Raw genomic sequence first — 25,123 nt, forward strand, 5'->3', positions numbered from 1 at the left:
CAAATAGTTAATTTCCACCTGATTATAAGTTAGGGTAAATTCAATATCCCACTTATTCTTATTAATATAATCAATGAACTCCATAAGATAATCAGTATCCCCTCGCCATGCCAACCAGCAATCATCCAAAAATCGCCTCCATATATCGATTTCTGGTAGGAAGATATTATAGGAATCATTATAAATGATTTGTTCTTCTTTAAAACCCATAAAAGGTTTGGCATATATGGGGGCAAAAGATGCCCCCATAGCCATACCTTGGGTTTGCCAATAACATTCTCCCTTAAAGTAGAAGACATTCTTAGTCAGGAAGTATTCAGCCAAACATATAAGCAATGTATTAAATCCTTGAAAGTAAAGTTCTACCCTATTTAACCACTATTCCAAGGCTTGTAAACCCACCCAATGTGGAATAATGGTATAAAGGGATTCTACATCCAAAGTACACATCAACCAGTTGGGCTCTAATTGTGATTCAGACACTATCTGCAGAAATTCCGTTGTATCCTTAATTCTGGCCTAACATATGGCAGCAAAGGTTGTAAATACTCGGTCAGAAACACTGATAAGGGTTCCGTGATGGATCCAATTCCCAAAACAATGGGTCTACCAGGAGGCTGATTCAAGTCTTTATGAATTTTGGGCAAAAGATATAAATATTGTCTGCCAGGCTCCTTTACCATAAGGTGTTGTCTAACTGATTCACTAATAATGGCATTCTCCACTTCTTTCTCTAAAAATTAATCTATCTTTTGTTTGAAATTAGGGGTGGGGCATTTAAGCAATGTGTAAACCTGCTAAGCATAGCTCAGCCATGGTAACCATTGTTCATATTCCAGTCTCATAAAATATCAGAGTAATGACATCATGTAATAAGTTTATTTAATTTCCTGTACATAAAATGCTTTTATGTGCTGTCATTACAGTAAGGGTTGTGAATATGCTGTCCAGGACACTTGGGTATAAATGGGTAGTATCATATTTTTATTTATTTATTTATTATTTTTTTATACATGGGTAGAATCACATGTTATATGCACTCACACTTGCATGTTACACCAGCTACAGTACATTGGTTGATGAATATGATTCCACACATATTGTATTATGAAATTAGTACTGTTGACACTGCTTTTCCATGTAAAACCAGATTGCCTAATGTAGTACTCCAACCATGCACTTCATGCAGAGCTGCGACTCTGAGTACTACACTATCTTGTTCTTGGTGTTTCAGCTGTATGTTTTTATGTATCTCCTATTGGATATTAATATGATATTATTATGTTAACTGTAGAGTGTTATGTTATTTGTCCATGTCATTGAGGACTGCTGTCATGTAGTAATGGCATTCATTTCAGTTTCAGACTTCTGTCCTTCAGGACGTTCATCCTAATGAATAACATGTTTGCTGTCCACTTCCTGTCTGTCCTCTTTGCAGATGTACAGATGTCAGGTATTGCTCAGGACATACAACTATGTAGGTGCCCACATAGTTTTGTGCTGTGGGCCTGGGCACTGCTGCTAGCTCCAACAAATGGGACATCCTTCATGTGGGCCTTGGCCCTATTACTTGCCTGTGTGAGAAACATTACAGAGGTGGTGGGCTACAGATTCACAGACAGAAGGTGGGAATACTTCACAGGACAGGACATCTGGAGAATGCACAACAACATGGGGGACATATCTCCAGAATTGTAAACAAATTCTATGTCATCATCAGTGCTGTTATACACATGGTGGGTTGATAGGTTGACAGGGTTTCTGTGGACATGCATTTAGTGAGTGACTTCATGTCTGACGGTGATATGTCTCTGACATACCTCTCCATTGGCATGCTGTCCACAGACTGGCCACATGCTTGCCTGTTATGTTTTGTCTGTTCCCCAGACAGTTGTTGTCCTTGGAAAATCAGTCAGGGACTTTGGGGAATGCAGTCAGTAAATATTAAAATCCATTGGTATTACTACCTTTATGTTCATCCTAAAGGATATGTTACAACAAACCCAGTAACATCAGCAACTGCCTAAATGTCTGACAGTAATATGTCCAATCTACACCTGTGTTTGTGCCTCTGTCCCCAAATGATGTCAGGCTTTGTCCAGATGTCATGCACAATGAGGCTCAGATGTATTTAGTAGCATTATTTATTGTCTTAATTCCTCCTACTATCCCAGTGATGTAGTAGACCCACAGACATGTTACAGGGAAGATGCCATAGATATCAGTCCTGAGCCTGTACATTCTGAGGTGAAGTGTACATGTGAGAGGTCTGTGCATATCTGGGCATTGTTGACAGACAATCAAGATTGTGTACACATGTCATGTGTACATGATATTTGGGCTGTGTCTGGAGGGGGTAGATGTAAGTGTCATGGCTCCTTTTTTATCTGAGTGTGCATGCTGCTCCAATGTCTGCTGGTCTATTGTCTATATGCCTTTGTAGTGGCAGACTGAGACATGACCTCTACCATGGTCAGGATTCAGACTACACTGAGAACTGGTCCACTATATATAGGGGTAGTGTGTGACTGGAAAACTTTTAAGTATTTCTTCACACAGTCTGTATACTTTACTGTTCACCTGACCTACCAGTATGTGACTGTGACTGTGGTGGAATTGGTTGTGGGAATGCACTTTCACACTGGTGTCTGAGTTTTGGTGCTGTAGCATCTCTGTAGTGCCTGACATCCCAAAGTGGGATGACAACACATTCATTGACATTGGCTCTGACACCAGTCATCAGTGAGGCCTTTCTGTAGGATTTAACAACACTTGGGTAGTTAATAGCTCCCAACTTCCAATTATCTGCAAACATTGTCAACCAAAGTCCCTTCATGTTGGTATGGACTTCAGAGAAGTTGATACCAAACAGGAGAGGAAGCAGGACCGAACCCTGTGGAACTCCACACATGATTGGTCGGCAGTCTGACTTGGGCTCAGCTACTTTCACACTGTGGGTTCTGTCTGTGAGACAGTTTGCAACCCACCTACTTTTATTGGGGTTGATGCATAGCTTAGTGAGTTTATCCATGAACCCTGACTGGGGAATGTTATCAAAGAGCTTGGCCAGATTGAGGTAGGCGGTATGAACCACGTTGCATTCATCTACAGCTCTGTGACTGCCTCAAAGAAGTTGACTGGGTTGATTGAACAGGCATGATCTACCCTTCACAAAAGAACACTGTGTGGGATCCTGAGTCTGGAGATTCTCATATTTCTGTTTCTTATTCCATGATTATGCATTCCATAGCTTTGCATGACAGCCTTGTCAGGCTAATGGGGCGATACTTCTGAGGGTCTGCAGCCACTCCTCCTGTGTGGAGAGGAATAACTGTAGCAGTGCACCAGTCAGTAGGGACAAAGCCAGAGGTGAGGCTCTGATTGAACAGGGCACTCCGGAGAGGTGTCAGTTCACTCTGCAGTTCATACAGAATACAGCCGGGGATATTGCCAGGTCCAACAGAAGCTGTATTCTTGACCTTGGACAGTGGTGTGTTAACCAAAGCAGCAGTACTATGAGGTGCCTGGCAGTGTACTGGTATTATGATCGGTCCTTTCGGGGTGGGGAGAGGGGTAAAGTTGCCACTGAATCTGTGTGCCAGTATATTGGCAATATATGTTGCCTCTGTATAGGAGGTAAAATTGTGCAGTAGCACAGAGTATATGTTGGTATTGCCATGGAGAATTTTTTACATAAATATAGGAGGCCTTGCGGATGTCTTTACTGTGTGCTGCAATTTTGTTTTCACAGCTAGCTTTAGAGAATTTCATGAGGAATCTCATATTGTTATTGAGGTTGATATGGGGGGGGGGGGTCCAATCTTGGGACTTTACCTTATTCCATATCAGTTTCCTCCTTCTGTTGTAGAGTTTTTTTGGGCAGGGGACCACCAGACTGGCTTCCTTTTTCTGGAGGGGAGCATCTTGTTTCTATTGGGTATGGGGAATAAATGCATTTGTGTACATGTTCATACACTGGTGTGTGCTTGTAGGTCATGCAACTAGTCTCCAATTGCATGGGCGCCGTGACGTTAGCCACCTCTGAACTTTGGAGGCCAACGTTAGCTTTGGAAAGGTTTTTCATGGTGGTTACCTTTGGAGGGTGGTGGGAGGGATGTGGATTTCTAAGGTGATGATATTATGGTCACATGTAACCAGGGTGCAGTTGACTATTCGTGTACAGCAGCAGTTGCGCATGTTAGTACTGATTAGGTCAATGATGTTGCTACCTGTAGTGGGTGCAGAAATGAGCTGGTCAGGCCATTGGAATGAATGCATTCCAGGCAACACTGGGCAAGTGCATTGATACATGGATAGCTTTAACAGTTAATGGAGGGGTAGTTGAGGTCAACCAGTATGATAGTGTTAGGTTGGACAATAATATTCTCCAGGGTGTTTAGGAACATGGGATTTGACTCTTGGGAAATGGTTGGGTCCTATAGCAGGCTATGACTTGAATTGCTGTCTTACCCTATGTTGGCTACACCTGTAAAATGTGTCATGCATTATGTTGGGCTACCAGTGTGGATGTGTGTGCATCCTTTGTGAATAAAGTGTGCTCTGAGTGAGTGCCTTTTGTGATTTAGAGTTCTAGTGTTGAGCAGCATAACCCTTAGATTGCATTTGTTTCTAGCTGTTATATATTTAGGTATATTTATGTATATAATTGTATATATACATATATATATATATATATATATATATATATATATATATATATATATATATATATATATATATATGTGTGTGTGTGTGTGTGTGTGTGTGTGTGTGTGTGTGTGTGTGTGTGTGTGTGTGTGTGTGTGTGTGTGTGTGTGTGTGTGTGTGCATGTATTTATATACTTTTCTGTATATATGTATATATGTATAAATTTTACATGTGTATCTCTATAGCTATATTTTATGTCTATATTTGTCCACATATATGCATCACCATACATAAATACATGTGTATATATATAGAAAACCTGACTGATTCTACAGAATCTTTTTCCTACTGCTGAATTTCTCTATTGACTGATATGTTTGAAAAAAGCATCAGCATTTTTATAGAGCTCTCATGGTGTAGTGGTAAATTTCTCTCACTATGGTGTACAGGGTCTTGGACTCAAGACTTGGCAGGACTGGTACTTTTTTTGCAAGGCAGGACAGTTGCTGCTAAAGACAGAGGGATAAGGGAAATATTTCAAAAAGGTCCATATTCAGGGCCCCTTGTCCCCCATTTCGATATCCTTTGGACAGATTTGTTAGAGTAAGAGGTTTGGGGTGTGGATCTGATGTACAACTCCAATACATATATATGTGAACACACACACACACATATATCTATATATATATATATATATATATATATGGGTCTATATGACTACATCGACAAGTCATATCATCGACATCCACTTCTGCGACTCGAAATAACCGACAACTTATAATAGCGAAATGTCAAATTACCAACATTTAGTTGCCCGACAACACTAAATCAAAATGAAAACAACATCATAGTACATTCTACCCTTTCTGCATATCGTCTATCCATCACATAATGCAAACACAAAACTGATCGTAGAAAGAAATTCGACGGTAAGAACAAATAAATATAAAACGCATTATCACCACTTGAAAGCGCCTTGCGATAGAATCCAAACTTCAATTGTAGATCTGCTTCTATTCACATTTTAAGTAACCTCACGATACACTGCACAAACTCCACATTTGAGTAGTTTTCCATGTTAGAAATTAGTGTATCAAACCTTTGTTGACGTAGAATCAGTTTCCTGCTCTTTGGAGATGGTGGAAATCCCGTACACATGCGTACTCTTAATTCATCTACCCAATCTTGTTCACGACTTAAGATGTGCAGTAAATATCTCAAATCAGTGCCCTTATCACCTAGCATGCATTTGAGTCTCCGATGCCACGCCTCAACTTTATTTTGAGTACGAGGCAGGGACAATTCATTCAGTTCAGAGACATTCCAGAATGTAATGGGAAACAGAGGCGGAAACCTCATAGAGGACATGAACCTTGTATTAAACTTGCGCCTCTTTTCATATACATACCAATCTGCAAAGTATTGTAACACATCTTTCCCTTCCACTGGAAATATACTTTTCAGCTCTTCGAATGTTCCTTTTACCTTATCCTCAGGTAAAAATGCTAATGCAACCAATGACTTTACAGCTAATTGAAGTTCCTGTGAGTTATTATATATAGAAGCTAAACCCAAGGATTGAATTTTACACCAGATATTCTGTCCAAAGTGGAACAAACAACCCTTGGAATGGAAATCGTTGAAATTTATCCTAATGCTCTTCAATGCTGCTATTTCAAAGTCAGATAACACAAATTTAACCTGCATGTCTAAACCATTTGATGTGAGTAAAAAGAAAATACTATTCCACAAATAGTTATATGCTTTCAGGGACTTCTTTGACATGAAAGCATAGATTAGTGGGGCAGTTTTCATATTTCCACCATGTTTAAGTATACCATGCACAGTGTATAATTGCCTTATGGTAACACCTTTTGAAAAGTACGTCCCATCCATAAGTCATATGGTAGATTGACTAAGATCACGTAAATTATCCACAGTAGTAAACACTACTACTGTGGTATCAGTGACCTTATCTGTCATAACTTTGCTTAGAAATGTGCCAGTTTTTAACTTAAACTTGGTGAAATCGATATTATGTAGTGTAAGTTGAAACTTCTTACTAAGACCGCATTTGATGCGTCTAACGCGATTCACCTGTTGTAAGAGTGCTGATCTGTGAGGGAGACTATCAACGGTAGTTAAAGACATGAAGGCTAATGCATCATGCACTATCAGTGATGGTGTGTCTCTACTCATGGTAGCTCTGCATTTCAGGTCGCTACACACAACATAATGTTCCAGTTCCCCTATATCTGCAGCATGAGAATGAGGTACAGATTTCTCCAATCTATCACCATGAGGTAGATAGATAGTAACAGCCCTACCCTTACAATTTTCTGTCATTTTATATTTGCAAGCCCAATAGTGTCTACTATCCCTTGTACGCTCTAAATAATATAGATAGTTGTCAATGACTAACATGGGCTTCCTCTTTTGTGACTGTACAGTATTGTACATACATCCTATCTCTCCAGGACTAGTCTGGTATGTGTTCGCCATCTTTCTTCGGTGCACAGCACGTATTGCTGTTAGTAACGCGAGTATTTCAGTTGTAAACTGTCTTGCTATTTGCTAACTAGTTGAGGATTTGCTTTGAATACGTGTTTCAGTAACACCGTTTTCATTTACTTGTTAAGGATTGTATGCCATTGTCGGACATGTAAACGTCGCATATTTGAAGTTTCGATTATATGAGTGGTCGATCACTTAGAGTCGAATTAGTGAGTGTCGATCTTATGACTTGTCGATGTAGTCATATAGACCCATATATATATATATATATATATATATATATATATATATATATATATGTATATACTCCCGTTTAATTCTTGGCTGGAGTGCGAGGAGTGCCTTCTGTGTGGAGTCTGCATGTCCTCCCCACAGTTGGGTGGCATTTGAAAGACATGCGTAAATGGGTGTGCCTTTGTTGAAGGTTGAACGTCGAGCTGACACCTCGACATTCGTGAAAATCTACTGCCAATCATTAGTGGACCGGATTTATATATATATATATATAATTTTATGGACATAGATCTATCTGCATGTATTGATTTACTTTTCTATCTATACATGTATTTCTAAGTGTGTATATATTTCATATGTATAACTCAACATATATTATGTATTTATTTGTCCATCTGTATATGTATCTCCATACACATATACATTTGTATATATATATATATATATATATATATATATATCTACAAAACTTGACCATTTCTACAAAATATTTACCCTACTGTTGAATGACTCTACTGAATGATATGTTTGAAAAACATCACAGACATATACAGCTCGGATGTCTTAGTGGTAGATAGCTGTGGCTATGGTGTGCATGGTCCACAGGTCAAGATTTGCAAGGGCTGATTATTTTGTTGCTGAGCAGAACTAGGGCTATTGGATACAGAGTGATTAAGGCACTTTTAAGCAGTTGTAAGTGGGTTTGTGTGGGTTTGCGCAGAGCTAAGCGAAGCTAAGTGACGCTTATGTCTGCTTAGCTTTGGTTACGTCCACTTAGACCCATGCTAATTTTAAATAAAGAAAAGACAAAAAGGGAGACAGGAAAGTGGTGAAATAGGGGCAAGCAGGGGGAAAAGCAATATGAGAGGCAGCTAGGGGTGTGCAAGATGGGTGTAGGAAAGGACCCTAGCTCTGCATTTCTTTGACAGCAACAGCTGATATGAATGTGGGCAATTTGGAATTTAGAGCCTCAGAGCCCACAGGGGAGCGTGTGGGTGACATACAATAATGAAAATTAGTGAGGTAGATTGAGTAAGGGGATTCTGTCTCTGGGCAAAATGCAGAGCTATATATGGGATGAATTTTTTTTTGGGACAGATGCCATTTTTATAAGGTGAGAGTGGGGTTGTTGGGGAAGGAGTGTAGGTAAGTGTGGGTAGGATCATTTGGTAGAGGAGGTTGCATTTGCAGACAGACAAGACACACAAGACAGCAGACAGGGGAGGTGTTTGATACATGGGGGGCACCTTGGACAGGGAGGGTGGTTGGGAATCGGATGCCCATGAGCCCCCTAGATGGTAGTAGTGGGACTGATGTCCCCACCCAATGGCAGTCACCACTACTCCTTTACGGCCATGAAGGTGGCTCTGCTGGAGGCTGAGTTGGAGGGGCCAGCTGTGCCTCAAGCTGCACCAGTCTGCCCTCCACCTGGAGCAGTCATTCATCCAGCTCCAACTGGAGGACACTGCACACCATGCCATGGACCTCTTGCTGGGTGATGAGATCCTCACCACGCCAGCATGCAGGGGGAGGACGAGCCCCATCCCCTGCATCAGTTCCACCCAAGGATGGTGCAAGACCAGCAGATGAGGGAGGTCTGAGTTGGGTCCCAGACATGCTGGGACCCAGTGCCTCAGCCAGGTGGGGTGGGAGAGGCAGATCCACTGGGATCGGCCTTCCCTAACTTGCTCTGGAGTGAGAATTAACAAGGTGTAATGGTTAGTCATGATCAAAACATTTCAACATTAGTCGAAACACCATGCATGGTTGTTCCAACTGACCCAGAACAATGGAATTGTAACAGTGGCATGGCAAACAGAATACATGCAGAAGTGGAATGGCAGTCAGGATTGCAACAGCATGCCAGTTATATTTACGACAATAGGCCAACAACAATGGTTATTCAACAAGGTATGTTAGTATGCACACAGTTTCAAATATAATACTCAAAATGGAACAAAGGTCCCAACAGTACGTTTTGGTAACAACATTCCCATATTACATTTTGTGTGATTATTGGAGCTGATGAGTGGTGGGCGAAGAGGAAATAATTCCATTAACAACTGCATTCAGTGATACTTCTCAATACACTACTGTTAAATACTATACAGTTCTGCCCTCCCTTAAACTCTACCTGGGCCATGGAGCTACTACAGCACATATACACCTGTATATATGTGCACCTGGAGTACTATGGGGCAAGGTTTGGCATCTCTACGTATAATAGTATAGGGGACTCATACCTGTCATTCTTACTGTTACAAGTAACAATGTGTTCCCTGTCCTGCTGTTCCGTAAGTGTGTTTTTGGCATACTTGTACTGTGATGTTATCTGGGTTCAGGTTTCTTGGCAACAGGTGAAACTATCTGTGACAGTGTGACACTTGAGAGGCTTGCATTGGCCACACTGCATAGTGTAGATGGCTAGCCTGCTTCTATTTGTAGGACTGGGGCTGCTCAACAGAACATTTGTACACATTTCATACATATACCCATCATACTACTTCTGCAAATATTTCTTTACCTGTGGGGAAATAATCTGTTCACAATAGATTAGTGTTTCTACCAATATTCAAGTTTACAGCTGTAGAGCTAGAAAGATATGTTAGTAGTAGTTCCTGGATTCGAACTGTGGTGTGTGTGCGTAAAAGGGAACTACAGACCTTCTCCTTATCAATGTGAGCTACTGTGAAATTGGTGTCAGTTAGCTGAGTCATTTCTGTCTAGTACATACTTTTCTACACTCTGCTTTTTATCAAATGTCTATTTATTTGTTTTCCATAATAACTACAACAAAATTCAGAACAAAAAGCTATTGATGTTACTGTTTACACAATATGAGCAGATTATTAAAACTATGCATTTGGACATTTTAATAAAACATACTTCAATTTCAAATCAAGTCAACACACTCTACTTTTGCAGTCTACACCTGTTAGTGTCTCACACTTTCCTGTACATTCAGGACTACATACAGCTGAAATGCAAAGGTTAACACAAGGCAATGCTAGCAGGAACACAGTACAAGACATTACTGAGGAAAATATTTATTTTTGCATTTTGTCAGTTATTCCATATCCACATTCTGAACTATGCAGACAAGCAGTGCCACATCACTTCACCTCGGTTACTGCATGCTGCAGCAGCTACACAATTGCACTTTTCAGCTACAAGATAAATGAAAGACAACAGTGTGTGGTAGTTAGCTTTATTATTTTTGACATAACAACACTTTCTATAACTCAGAAATCCACAGTTAGCATTACTGCATGATCTGCACAGGAGGACTGCTTCTCATTTGTAACTGTTACAGTAGCCCTGACACAGCAGTTTCTTAGCAGGTTCTTTCAGACAGCCTAATACATATCCTACTCTTCCTCTCCTCAGTTGTACCTTGTTTGCTACAAAACACTATATTACACAGCAGCTGGCACTACTGAGTTCTAACACTGGCAGCCCGACACATGCATTTATTCAGTACAGTTAGAACACAATTATATATACAGACAGTACTACCTTTACTATTTCTGATTTATTACAGCAGATATTATGAATATTTCTGTACTCACCAAACTCTCGGTGCAGTCAGACCAAGTGCTGCGCATGGGCATCAGTGTTCACGGCCCTCTCAGTGGCAGTTGTATGGGGAAAGAACACACATTAAGCACACCTGTACAGTAACATATACAATTTTTAAATAATTATTTACAAATACACAGACTGGATACTTACAAATTTCTGGGACCTCCTTCGCTTGTGCCTCTTGGATCCACTGGGCCAAGAGCTCACCCCTTCTATGCTTTAGGGTCATCATAGTGATAACGCACCTGCTCAACAGTTTGGGGAATGCCAGTGGCACTGGTGAGATCACGTGCCAGATAGTCCCAGGCCTCTGCTTTCTACAGGTTGCCCTGATACTGGCCCTGCAGCAGTCTAGATCATGGTTTTTGATATGAGTCCAAACATGACCCTGGACTCCTGGATGCCCCAGCATTGTGCCTGAAAGTGAACACCCTCTACTACACCTGACATTGTTGCTGTCCTGATAAGACTCAAAGGGATATGGCTGTATTCCTGCAGGTGCAGTTCAAATAAGGCCATTTTCCTGCACTTTTCTGTGATTAGCCAATTTTCAAATATGCTAAGCTATGCTTAGCTCTGCACAAATCCACTTAGTAAGGCTTAAACCAGCTTAGCAAAGCTTACAGTTGCTGAGGTTTGCTTATATTTTCATGCTTAAGCAATCCTTAGCTAGTTTCAGCAGGGCTGTGGCAGGCTTAGCTGGCTGCAAACAATTATTTAAAAAAAAAAAAATAGAAACATTTTTTACATTTCCATATGGCATTTTCCCAGCTCTACACTACCATACATGAGGCATATGACTTACAAATATCATTCCAGTTCATAAAAATTAATTTACAACTGCTTTCACACATAAAATATGTTGGTCTCCGCTGGGATTTGAACTGTGCATATTTTGCCTGTTAAACCAGAACTTTTACCACTACACTACATCAGTAACAAGGATGTCTTCTTCACAATTCTATTTGACTGTCAAACAGCATTTAAGCCAGGCTGATCAAGTGGTATGGCATGCAAACCCGCTGCACTTTGCTTAAACTTTCTTTTTTTATTGTAAAAAAAAATGCTGCTGCTTGTCTTTCGGCTTTTCCCGGTTAGGGGATGCCACAGCGGAACTCCGGTCCACTAATGATCAGCAGTAGATTTTTACAGTGCCGAGTTGCCAGCTCGACGCCCGCCCATTCACTCATGTCTTTCGGAATGCCACTCGACCATGGGGAGGACATGCAGACTCCACACAGAAGGCACTCCCAGCACTCCGGCCGAGAATCGAACGGGAGAACCTCTTGCTGTGAGGCAACAAGGCCACCGTTGCACCACCACAGATTATATAGAAGAAATTTAAAATGATTACATATATTTATCAGCAGGTTGCAGGCATGTGGGGCAGGGATTTGGCCATTCCAGGGACAGTCATGTACTAAGGGGGTTACTTCTTAGGGGCTGTGTGCTTACTTTTTTTTTCTTTTTCTTATTTCACTGTCCATGGATACTGACATGATCAGTTTTACATTTCAGTGTCTGCGGACACTGAAATAATGCATAATATTAGAGCCAGGCTCTAACATTATGCTACTTCCTTGTTTGAAAGTGCTATACGGCACTTTCTGAGTGCAGGGAATGTGTTTACATATCCGTGCAGGACTTATACATACCTCCTGCACGCATACATGGATTGTATAGGTGTAGGAATACAGCAGTCCGCCTTCATTAATATGTAGGGTGTGCTGCTGCTGCATTCCTACACAGAACGGTCCATGCAAGAATACATTATTTTTGCACAGACTGTTCATGAATCTGGGGACATATGTTTTATTGTTAATAAATGGCCATCTTATCCTAAATGTCATGGTTATTTCTGCAAGAGGAAGGATCTGAACAAATGCAGTTTGGCCAAAAACTAATTTTTCCACAGACACAGTGGTAGGGCATGGTGGGGGGGTAGAATGAAGAAAATCATGTAATGTGGAAGAAAGATAGGTATGGGCAATGGGAGAGTGACAGTTAAATGTTAGACAGGAAGGATATGTCAGGGAGGAAGGGAGGTATTGGGGTGGAAGGAGTAGCTGGATTGTATGCAGTAACTGTCAGTTAGTGGATTCAGATTTTGGCATGGGCTTGCTGCATCCCCTCTTTCCCCTGTTTGTTCAGTTTATGTGGATTTTAGACATTTTGGATCCTGATATGTTGGGTGGACAAGCAGGTGGAGAAGACAGGCTGTGAGGAACCCCTCTTCTGTTCCCCCTTCTTGTTTTTTTTTTCTTGTGGGTCAGTATAATGTGTTGATTGGTTATAGATGTGAGCAATATCATGCTGTTTCTAATGGCAGGTTGAGTTTAAGTGAGCATATGGATTTTACTCTGCTTTACATCAATGTTAAGGTGGGGGTGAGCAGGTAATGCTAACTACTGTAATTTGTTATGTTGGAATTTATGATATTTCAGTGTATTGAATTAATAATATGTTTTATTGTTAATAAATGGTCTTATTCTAAATGGTGTGCTTCTTCTTGCAAGGCGGAATGGACAATGCATATCTACTTGCAACAGTTTAAGTTTTATCAACTTTCTTTCTTTTCAAATTATTCAACCTTGTCTTCATGCTCCCATAAAGAGAAATACCATTTCACATAGCATGTTAAAGCAAGCAGATGCTCTCAGCCAATTGTGAAAATCCATGTACATATTAGACAAGTTACTAACAGTGTCTTCTGGGGCAGCAATAAGTCTTTTCCGAAGAGGACACAGGACTGGTCAGTCTATCCCCTACTTTAATTTTGAATGCTGATAATGGCTTATCATGACTGTCACAGGCTGTGCTTGTAATGCTAATACTGATATTCCTGCATTGAGATAATTGTCCCAACATAGTCAGTAATCCACTGGATACGGTTAGGGAAATAAAAGCTCCTCTGACTGATTGAGATAGGGAAGGAAATAACTCATGCATAGACATCACCTGGATGGCATTAAAACAAAAAACAAGTTTATAAAAGCTGTGAAAAGGCCAAGGTCATTTTCCAACCAGTAATAATAAAACCAATATTTAACTGAATGCACCATGGCACTATGATGACTTCACTATATTTTATTGCATCTTCATATGTAATGAATGCAAAATACATCATCAAAATAAAAGACGTTTCCCAAGATTACCCTTATGTACATTCAATCAATTAAATCACTCACAATATTAAAATAACAGTTCATTAAAATATGTGACCCATGAAAATAATATGACATAGAAAGTCAGTTAAAATTATAATTTTGCTGCCCTTCTATTTCTGAGTAATAGTAATTTAAATGTAATCATTTGAACCTAGCGATAGCTTGGTGATTAATCAGAGCAGTCAAAGTAGCTCTCTGATTTCTGAAGTATTTTCCCAGTTATTGTAGGGAGGACTTTTTTCAGCACAAAAATAAAAAAAAAATGATTCTGAAATCCCCACACACTAACAAATGTTGGATCAGTGTGTTGTTACTGTCACTTTTTTTAGAGAAAGACAGTGTTGTTAAATTGTATGTTCCAAAATGCTCTCAGTTGTATTTGTACAGAATGATTCACAACTTAAAGTAATGTTGGCAAATATTTGTGTGATAATTAATCTACTCATTCAATTCTAAATTTGCAAGCAACGTCCGTGATTATTAAGGACTCTGAAGACTGTTGTGGTCTGTTGTTTTTTGCATAGATTTTGATGCTAATGTATTATATTACATGTATATTGTAGTATATGGTTTACTATCAATATCTTGAAAATTAAAATAAAAACGGTACTAATAACCGACGTGTTTCACTGAAACTACAACTAACCGAATGGCCCTATTGTCGAAAAACAGCTAATACCGAAAATGTTGACAATGACCTTTTACAGCATTAACAACAATGCCACCCTTGCCGTAACTTCCTAATCTCTGCACTTACCATCCTGTTTATGCAGGGGGACAAGCCCCCTGCACCACCCCTGTGGGGGGCTACACCCCCCACACCCCCCTAACTTAATATTCTAACTTCAAGATTGCACTACAGTGAGGAAAGGGATGTATTCCCCTAACCTCACTGTACCGCAATCCCTTTACATGAGCGAACATTATATTTGCAAATGCACAGTCCGTTCGAAAATATTATGTTCACTCATGTAACCTGCACACATATGAAGTATTCGAACATCTGTTGTTCAAAGACTTCATAGCCATGCAATTGCATGGCAACATTTCAGTAGTAAACCATATTATACACCTCTGTTTCATGACAGTGAGATTTATAATTTATTTTGATTATCTTGAAATCAAGACATATAAAGAGGAATCAACCCATTCACTTGTTGAACACTGATTAAACTAGTAAACTTAGACAGATATCTCACAGAAGCTAAAATCTTCAGAATGCAGCAATGCTATCTCTTCATTCTACAAGCAAATCTTTCAGTAAATAATCATCATTTACAAAGTATTACTTCTTCTGCTTTTTCTTTCTTTCATTTCATTCTTTTGTTTCTTATTTTTTTGTCTACTTTGCTATCATTTAATGGAGTCCTTCTTGAATAAAGCAGTGGAATTCAGAGACTGAATGAAGAAAAGACTGACCTGTTTTTTAGGAGTGATATGTACACAACGGTACAGCTTTAAGTTTGTGTTCTAATCAAGAAAATGTGTGTGAAAACAAGTGAACAGAGGGTATTAAACATAACTGAAAGAGAAGCATAAAGAACTGGAAATGCAGATGCACAGATTGGATAAGGTTGATCAAGGAAAAGATAAGTGATAGAAAGGGGAAAGTAATAACTACTTGGAAAGAATGAAAAAAAAAAACTTGCAGTTTGAGGAAAAAGAACAAGTGCTTCCAAATAAGAGAAGAGATACACAACAAGAACCAATGGCATTGCCTGTCTCCTGCTAAAAATCTAGCATTACATGCATCTGCTGCTAATATTATAACATACCTGTTTTGGAATATTCTTATTAATTCAACTCTTTTAGAGTCATATAGTCAGAGAGTCATAGGTTTTACTAGACTAACGACCAAAGGGGCCTTTCTAAGCCTAGCAAGGTTTCCTTGAAAGAATAATGATGTCCTGTATCCAAATAGGACATTGAGGGCCACGCATTTATAAGTTTTCTCTATCCTTAAGGGGCATGGGTGCCAGGCCCGGTGTAAATTTCTTATTCTCCATCCACTGGTCTAGGTTGCACTTAAACTGGGTAATAGACAGACTCAGCTTCACATGGACAGTCTTTGGGACATATATCTGTCTCTCCAGCATGTTCTGTTTAAGTCACAGACAAAACTCAGGTACTTAGACCTTGTATTTCTGTTTTTTTTTTCTTACGAATATGAGGGAGTTTCATAAGTGTGGGGTTTGCAAATGCCTTGTAAGTCAGGCATACATCGCCTTTCAGCAATCTATAGGAGACAGAGTAGTGGGAAAGGGCTTTAAGGCACTCTGCATAAGGCAGGTTTGTTACTCCTTATATTCTTTTTGTAAGAAACCTTTGAGTTTGTTCTAGTTGCTGCATATGCCTGGTCGGGTAGATACCAAAGGGACCCTTGTGTTCTATGATTGGTCTGATAAGGGAAGAGTACAGTGAAATAATGACCCCTTTGGACCTAGATGCCATGCCCTTAATTATAAGTTGTGCAACATAAAAGGATTTCCTCATCACTTTGGCCATGTGGTGGTCGAAGGTAAGGCTACTCTCTATAGTTTCATAGTTTCATAGTATAGTACTAGGCTATCTGCCCTGGGGCATTTGTAAGCCTAGCCATAGTGATGTGGCTTTGCCAACCCATGAAGTGGTACAAAAAATGTACAGAATAAATTTAGAATACTGTGCCTCTGTCTAGTAGTGACACAATGAAGGTCCCCTTATATAATAGAATTAGTTTACTGTGCCCCTGTCTAGCAGTGACACAGATGTGACCCCTGGGGTAAATTTACGATCTCCCATCCACTCATCAAGATTTCTCTTGAAGAGAGTCAATGAGGGGCTCTGCCTAATACGAACTGGGATCTTGTTCCAAAGCATGGGAAGCCTCTGGGTTATGAATCTATCCCTCCAGCATGTCCTATTCATACTTGTGCCGAGGTTTAAGTCTTTAGCTCTCGTGGTCCTGATGGATTTGGATTTTTGAGGTGGAGCATGTCCATCAGATCCTGATTGGACATGGCCTTGTATGTCAGGCAGAGATCACCTCTGAGCAGGCGGTATGCTACTGAATAGAGCTGAAGTTTCTTTAGTCTGGCAGAATAAGACATATGTTGGAGACCCTTGATCCTCTTGGTGAGGTACTTTTGTGGTCTCTCCAACTGTTGCAAATGCCGGGTGAGGTACATACCAAATGGGGCATTGTACTCAATCATGGGTCTGATGAGGGAGGAGTATAGGGGTACAATGACATCCTTGGATCTGGATGTGAATCCCTTCATGATGAGGTGTGCAAGGTAGAATGTTTTTCTAACCACTTTGGCAACGTGGGTGTCAAATGAGAGGTCGCTGTCGACTTGGGTCCCTAGGTCTCTGATTACTTTTTCCGTACTCAGTGGGTTGCTGTCTATGTGACAATTTGTGGGTACTTTGTTTTTCCCAAAGGGGATGACTATACATTTTTTGGCATTTAGTTTAAGGCCGTGACTCCGGCACCAGTTGTCCGTTTCTGTGAGGCCTTTTTGTAGGATGTATGTGTCCGCTGGTGTATCGACTATGGCACCTAGTTTGCAGTCATCTGCGAACTTTGTCAGCCACAGCCCTCCCATGTTTGCTTTAACATCTGAGAAATAAATGCCGAACAAGAGGGGTCCCAGGACCGATCCCTGTGTGACACCACTTGTGACTGGCTTTGAGACTGACATTGCTCTAGCAATTTTAACTTTATAGGTTCTGTCCTTTAGCCAGTTTGCAACCCATCTAGTGACATAAGGGTTTACGTTTAAGCTGTTGAGCTTATCTATGATGCCTGAGTGGGGTATTGTGTTGAAGGCCTTAGCCAAGTCCAGGTAGGCTGTATGGACTGCTTTGCCCTCATCAATGGCTCTAGTGACTGTTTCGAAAAAGTCAACCAGGTTCAAGAGGCAGGATCTGCCCTTTACAAAGCCGAACTGGGTGGGGTCAAGTATCTGTAGGTCCCCTATGTCTCTGTTTATGAGTTCCATAATGATTCTTTCCATAGCTTTGCAGACCAGACTGGTTAAGCTTATGAGGCGGTAGTTTCCAGGGTCTGTAGAGGCACCCCCTTTGTGGAGTGGGACCACTGTTGCTGTACGCCAGTGTTCAGGTACATATCCTGAAGTAAGGCTAAGGTTAAATAGCATTTTTATGTGTGGGTTTAGCTCCTCTTGGAGTTCACGTAACACGCAACCCGGGATACCGTCAGGTCCCATTGATGCTGTGTTTTTAGCTTTGTTTAGGGCGGTTCTCACTTGGACATCTGAGATGACAGGGAGATTACATTCAGCTGGGATAAGCAGTTCTTCTTTTGGGGGTAAGGGAGGGGAGAAATTTGCACTGAACCTGTCAGCCAGAATGTTGGCAATATCTGTGGGTTCAGGGTATTTTTTGTTGTTGTGAACCAACTCAGAGCATATCTGAGGGTTTCCACCCAGGTTTCTAGCATAGCTGAAGAAGGCTTTGTGGTTATCTTTAGTGTCCTTAGCGAGTTGGCCTTGGATGTTTTTATGAGAGAACGTAGTTTTCTGCTAATGTTGATCAGAGATGTCTTCCTTTCATGGGATTTTGCTCTGACTAGTAGCTTCCTTCTTTTGTTATACAATTTGTTAATGGCTGAGGTCCACCAGACAGGACACTTGCCTTTGGTGGAGATGGACTTGGATTTATTTGGGATTGCATGATCCATGCATTCTTGGAGATGTCCATAGAAAGCATTTGTGAAGGATTCTGCATTGTGGGATGTGGTATCCACTGGCACAGTGGGCTTAAAGGATACCATCTCAGTCTTAAGAAGAGTGAAGTCTGCTTTTGAGAAGTTTTTCACTGTGGTCTTTTGTGCTGGGGTGGTGGTGGGATATGTATATCCAGGGTGATTAGTTTGTGGTCAGATCTCACTAGGGAGGGGTATACTTCCGTTGTGGAGCATTTTGTCCCCATGTTTGTGATGATCAGGTCTAGTATATTATCTCCTGTAGTGGGAGAGGTGACTAGTTGTTCCAGTGAATTTGAGTTTATGAACTCCAGGAACCTTTGGGCTAGGGTATTAGGGCTAGAATAATGTACCCAATCTATGTTTGGGTAGTTGAAGTCTCCCAGTATGATGGTATTTTGTGATACATTCATATCCTCCAATGTCTTCAGGAAGGCTTAGTGGGGTTCCTGAGATTGGGAGGGTGGTCTGTAACATGCTACCAGTTATATAGCAGTTTTGCCTGTGGTTAATTGCACCTGTATGGTCTCTGATGCTTCATGTGTTGCTACTAACCTGGAGGTGTGGGTGTCCTTGATGAATATGGACACTCCCCCTCCCTTTGTGGTTCGGCCCGGGTTTTGGGGCCGAAAAGCATGATACGAGGTATAGCCTGGTAGTGCTGGGGTGCTCTCAGGAGCCTTAAACCAGGTTTCAGTTACTGCACAGATGTCGATGTTCTCCATGCTGAGGAGTGCATCAAGTGCCTGCATCTTGAGATTTAGACTTCTGGCGTTGAGCAGCATTACCCTTAGTTTTTTTCAATTATTGTTTTCTAAGGCAGTGGGTTTGTCTTTTGAGCCTTGCCTAAAAAGGCACTATGGGGGTGGCAAGAGCCTTAGCCAATAAACGGAAGCCCAGTGGTGACAGGTGTAAGCCATCCCTTGCGAAGCAGCATGGCTTGTCCAACATGTCATCCCAGGCAGACAGATATTGGATCCCCTTAGAATGACACTAGTACTTGAGCCAATTATTAAAGCTGATCATCTTATCTTTGTATTGTGGTATCATTCTTGGTGAGAGCAAGATGCTGCTCAGGGTCAGGGTCATACCAGCCTGGGCTACATAATCGGAGAGCTCCTCTATGTCTCTTTCCATGTAGTCCAGGGAGGTACGTCTCAGGTCATTCACACCAGCATGGACAATGACAGAGTCATATTTGTACTTGATTTGGAGTGACTTGAGTGCATGTGTTATGTGGCAGATCCTAGCTCCCGATAGGCAGCTCACAGTCACCATCTCCTTGTTCAGCCTGGTCAGCGGGACATCAGTGTGTCTGACTATAGAGTCACCTTTTACTAGTGTATCAGGCATGGTGTTTGGCCTTAAGGGCTGTGATTGGTTGACACACTGATTTATTGAAGTATGTGTTGCATGTGTTTTGTTTTGAGGTGGTGGATTTTTGGATGTCTGCTTTGGGAGCCTCTGTTGTTTTGGTAAGTATTTTATTAGAGCCTCCGAGTATGTATTTGTGTTTTTATGTGTTTGGTTTGCAGTTGTGGTAGGTCTATGTGTGACTGGGATTGTTGTGTGTGTGGTTACCATCTCCTCCTGTCTGGTCATGCCAGCCCTGAGTTGAGAGAGTTCAGCCTCCAGTTTGGCTATATAGTTGCATCTCTCACATGTATTTGTGTTTGTTGGGAGGAGGAGAGGGTTGTCTGTGTACATGAGACAATTGTAGCATTGTCTCAAGATACCCAGATTGACCAGCTGAACTGGAGAGGACGCCAGTAATCTACCAATCGACATGCTAGAACAGTATAAGTGAGTTCTGTACTTTTAAGGGAAGTGGATATTCACAGGGGTGGTAAGTAGATGTAGTGCTTTACTTAGTACGAGAGTGCTTACTTAGTAGACAAGTATTGAGAACAAGTGCTAGGCTTATAACTTAGTGAGTAGTCTGATTATACTAAGAGTAGAGCTTCCTTAAGGGAAAATTTGAAGAGCAGATCTGGCGGAGCCAGAAGAAGTTTAACCTTGTTTAACCAGCGCTGCACTATGCGCACAACCACGCAAAGCCGTGCAAACGTGGATTTTAAACAGTGAACTACAAAAGAGCTAGAAATGGTCCAAAACAACCAATTACTACAGCTTCTTGTGCTGAGGTCACTTCCTACAGGGACAGGTAGGCTACTCAAGGCTCCCCACTCCCACTGTTGAGCAAAAAAACTTCCTTCTATCCAAGTAAGGTAGTGGACAACACAGGAAATGCACCACAGCCCAGAATACAGCAATGCCTGTAAACTGGTCTAAACTAGTCGAGGAAGGCGGGAAAACAAGGATTTTTTTTTTGTTTTTTTGTTTTTTTGATAGAAACACACAGAAAATGCAGAAACAGTAATAAATCAGTTACACAGGCCAGCACACTTTAGTGGGCAGCCTCCACAGTTAAATTAAACAAGCAAACAAACAAACTTTCGATCAAATTCGACTAAAATGTAACTTTAAGTGCAGATTTTAAAATAATGCAGCAAACAGTTAAAAAAACAGTTCAAGCTAGTTCAGGGTAAGCTACAGAAGCTATTCCAAGTGAAAAAGAAAGCACAGATACTTAAATCCAGAAAGTAGTCGCTTTTCTGAGTTCCCTGCTGCTAGGACCACTCTGCAGGACCATGAGGAGCTTGTCTGAGCAGTATAGCCAGAAAAAAAAAAACGCCCAGAGGAGGATTTTAAACAGTGAACTACAAAAGAGCTAGAAATGGTCCAAAACAACCAATTACTACAGCTTATTGTGCTGAGGTCACTTCCTACAGGGACAGGTAGGCTGCTCAAGGCTCCCCACTCCCACTGGTGAGCAAAGAAACTTCCTTCTATCCAAGTAAGGTAATGGACAACACAGGAACTACACCACAGCCCAGAATATAGCAATGTCTGTAAACTGGTCTAAACTAGTCGAGGAAGGCGGGAAAACAAGGATTATTTTTTTTTTATTTTTTTTTTTTTTGATAGAAATACACAGAACATGCAGAAACAGTGATAAATCAGTTACACAGGCTAGCACACTTTAGTGGGAAGCCTCCACAGTTAAATTAAACAAACAAACAAACAAACTTTCGATCAAATTTGACTAAAATGTAACTTTAAGTGCAGATTTTAAAATAATGCTGCAAACATTTAAAAAACAGTTCAAGCTAGTTCAGGGTAAGCTACAGAAGCTATTCCAAGTGAAAAAAAGCACAGATACTTAAATCCAGAAAGTAGTCACTTTTCTGAGTTCCCTGCTGCTAGGTCCACTCTGCAGGACCACGAGGAGCTTGTCTGAGCAGTATAGCCAGAAATAAATGCCCAGAGGGGGATTTTAAACAGTGAACTACAAAAGAGCTAGAAATGGTCCAAAACAACCAATTACTACAGCTTCTTGTGCTGAGGTCACTTCCTACAGGGACAGGTAGGCTGCTCAAGGCTCCCCACTCCCACTGGTGAGCAAAGACACTTCCTTCTATCCAAGTAAGGTAATGGACAACACAGGAACTACACCACAGCCCAGAATACAGCAATGCCTGTAAACTGGTCTAAACTAGTCGAGGAAGGCGGGAAAACAAGGATTATTTTTTTGTTTTTTTGTTTTTTTTTATAGAAACACACAGAAAATGCAGAAACAGTGATAAATCAGTTACACAAGCTAGCACACTTTAGTGGGCAGCCTCCACAGTTAAATTAAACAAACAAACAAACAAACTTTCAAACAAACTCGACTAAAATGTAACTTTAAGTGCAGATTTTAAAATAATGCAGCAAACAGTTAAAAAACAGTTCAAGCTAGTTCAGGGTAAGCTACAGAAGCTATTCCAAGTGAAAAAAAAGCACAGATACTTAAATCCAGAAAGTAGTCGCTTTTCTGAGTTCCCTGCTGCTAGGACCACTCTGCAGGACCACGAGGAGCTTGTCTGAGCAGTATAGCCAGAAAAAGACACCCAGAGGCGGATTTTAAACATTGAACTACAAAAGAGCTAGAAATGGTCCAAAACAACCAATTACTACAGCTTCTTGTGCTGAGGTCACTTCCTACAGGGACAGGTAGGCTGCTCAAGGCTTCCCACTCCCACTGGTGAGCAAAGAAACTTCCTTCTATCCAAGTAAGGTAATGGACAACACAGGAACTTCACCACAGCCCAGAATACAGCAATGCCTGTAAACTGGTCTAAACTAGTCGAGGAAGGCGGGAAAACAAGGATTATATATATATATTTTTTTTTTAGATAGAAACACACAGAAAATGCAGAAACAGTGATAAATCAGTTACACAGGCTAGCACACTTTAGTGGGCAGCCTCCACAGTTAAATTAAACAAACAAACAAACTTTCGATCAAATTTGACTAAAATGTAACTTTAAGTGCAGATTTTAAAATAATGCAGCAAACAGTTAAAAAACAGTTCAAGCTACTTCAGGGTAAGCTGCAGAAGCTATTCCAGGTGGAAAAAAAAAGCACAGATACTTAAATCCAGAAAGTAGTCACTTTTCTGAGTTCCCTGCTGCTAGCACCACTCTGCAGGACCACGAGGAGCTTGTCTGAGCAGTATAGCCAGAAAAAAACACCCAGAGGCGGATTTTAAACAGTGAACTACAAAAGAGCTAGTAATGGTCCAAAACAACCAATTACTACAGCTTCTTGTGCTGAGGTCACTTCCTACAGGGACAGGTAGGCTGCTCAAGGCTCCCCACTCCCACTGGTGAGCAAAGAAACTTCCTTCTATCCAAGTAAGGTAATGGATAACACAGGAGCTACACCATAGCCCAGAATACAGCAATGCCTGTAAACTGGTCTAAACTAGTCGAGGATGGCGGGAAAACAAGGATTATTTTTTTGTTTTTTTGTTTTTTTGATAGAAACACACAGAAAATGCAGAAACCACTGGGCTGACTCTTAGCAGCATATTATCAACATGATACTTAGCCAGGATGGCTGAATTCCAAAATGGTACAATTATGCACTTCTTAGTATTGAGTTTAAGACCATTGCCTTGGCACCATTTGTTAGTCAGAGATAGGCTTTCTTGAAGAATCCTAGTGTCTGCTGGGGGTGGTCAGTGATAACCACCAGTTTGCAATCATCTGCAAACTTAGTCAACTATAAACCTTCAGCATTTGCTTCATTTCAGAGAAAGAGATGCCAAAAAGGAGCAGGCCCAGTACTGAGCCGTGTAGGACTCTGCTAGTGGCCACTTGATGCAGGAGGCCTCACTTCTTTTGACCTGCTTGTTCCTATTATTTATTGATAATAAGAGAAAATAATTAATGTTTGAGATATTTTTTTGTCTATAACCTATCAGTGATTATAACCTTTCACCTTTTTTGGACGGCATATTTATTTGTCTGTTGACTATAGCATCCAGTGATTTTAGTGATTAGCCTATGCTTTTCATTTTCATTTACATTTTTCTTCTCTGAAAATCTTGCCTTGTTTGCAAGGTTCATCCTTTTAAATCCAGATTCGCTACTCTACAGCATTTTGACCTCTTTTTTGATGAATGATATGGCTGCAGTACTATATAGAGTAAATGGACATCAGTGGGCAGCTCATTACTGATCACCTCACACAATCATGAGCACAGATGAGTGGAATTTCATGAGTGCAGGCTTCATTTAGGAGTAAATTAATCACTCTAAAACACATTTTTTTTCTGGCTGCATCCCCACACCCCACTACTTGATATATATATATATATATATATATATATATATATATATATATATATATATATATATATATAATTTCAGAAGTCATATCAACACAGGGAGAGGGTAACTTCATTTTATTGGCAATTTGTTTTTCTTAGAAAAAAATCCAGCTGATCACACACTAATTATTACACATATGAGTGTCAGTCATTAGTGCTTTGAATAAAGGCTAGATCTCCATGTGGGACCATGCCATATATTTCACATCTTGTTGTGTACCTTTGCATTCTGGTCTTCAGTTGTTTGCATTTTGGTCTTCAGTTGTATATTTTCTGCACTATGGCATTGTTTCTCTGTGTTGTATTAGAAATACTTAGTTTAAAAAAGCCAACAAGAAAACAGAACGGGCATCTTTATAAACATTTTTTTGACAGAAGTCTGAGACCCTCATAATTTTGATCCAGATGGAGTCATCCTCCTGCTTTATAATGTTAGCAATCATGTTGGCAAACTTTGGGTTAAGTTCTGTTACTTAATAATTATGTGTTGGTTGCTGATCCCAAGTCAGTATCTCTCAATGAAATCATCTTCAGTTGACCAAATAAATGAC

Source organism: Protopterus annectens, chromosome 3.part0 (genome assembly GCF_019279795.1).
Source record: "Protopterus annectens isolate FY-2018-M chromosome 3.part0, PAN1.0, whole genome shotgun sequence".
NCBI lineage: Eukaryota > Metazoa > Chordata > Ceratodontiformes > Protopteridae > Protopterus > Protopterus annectens.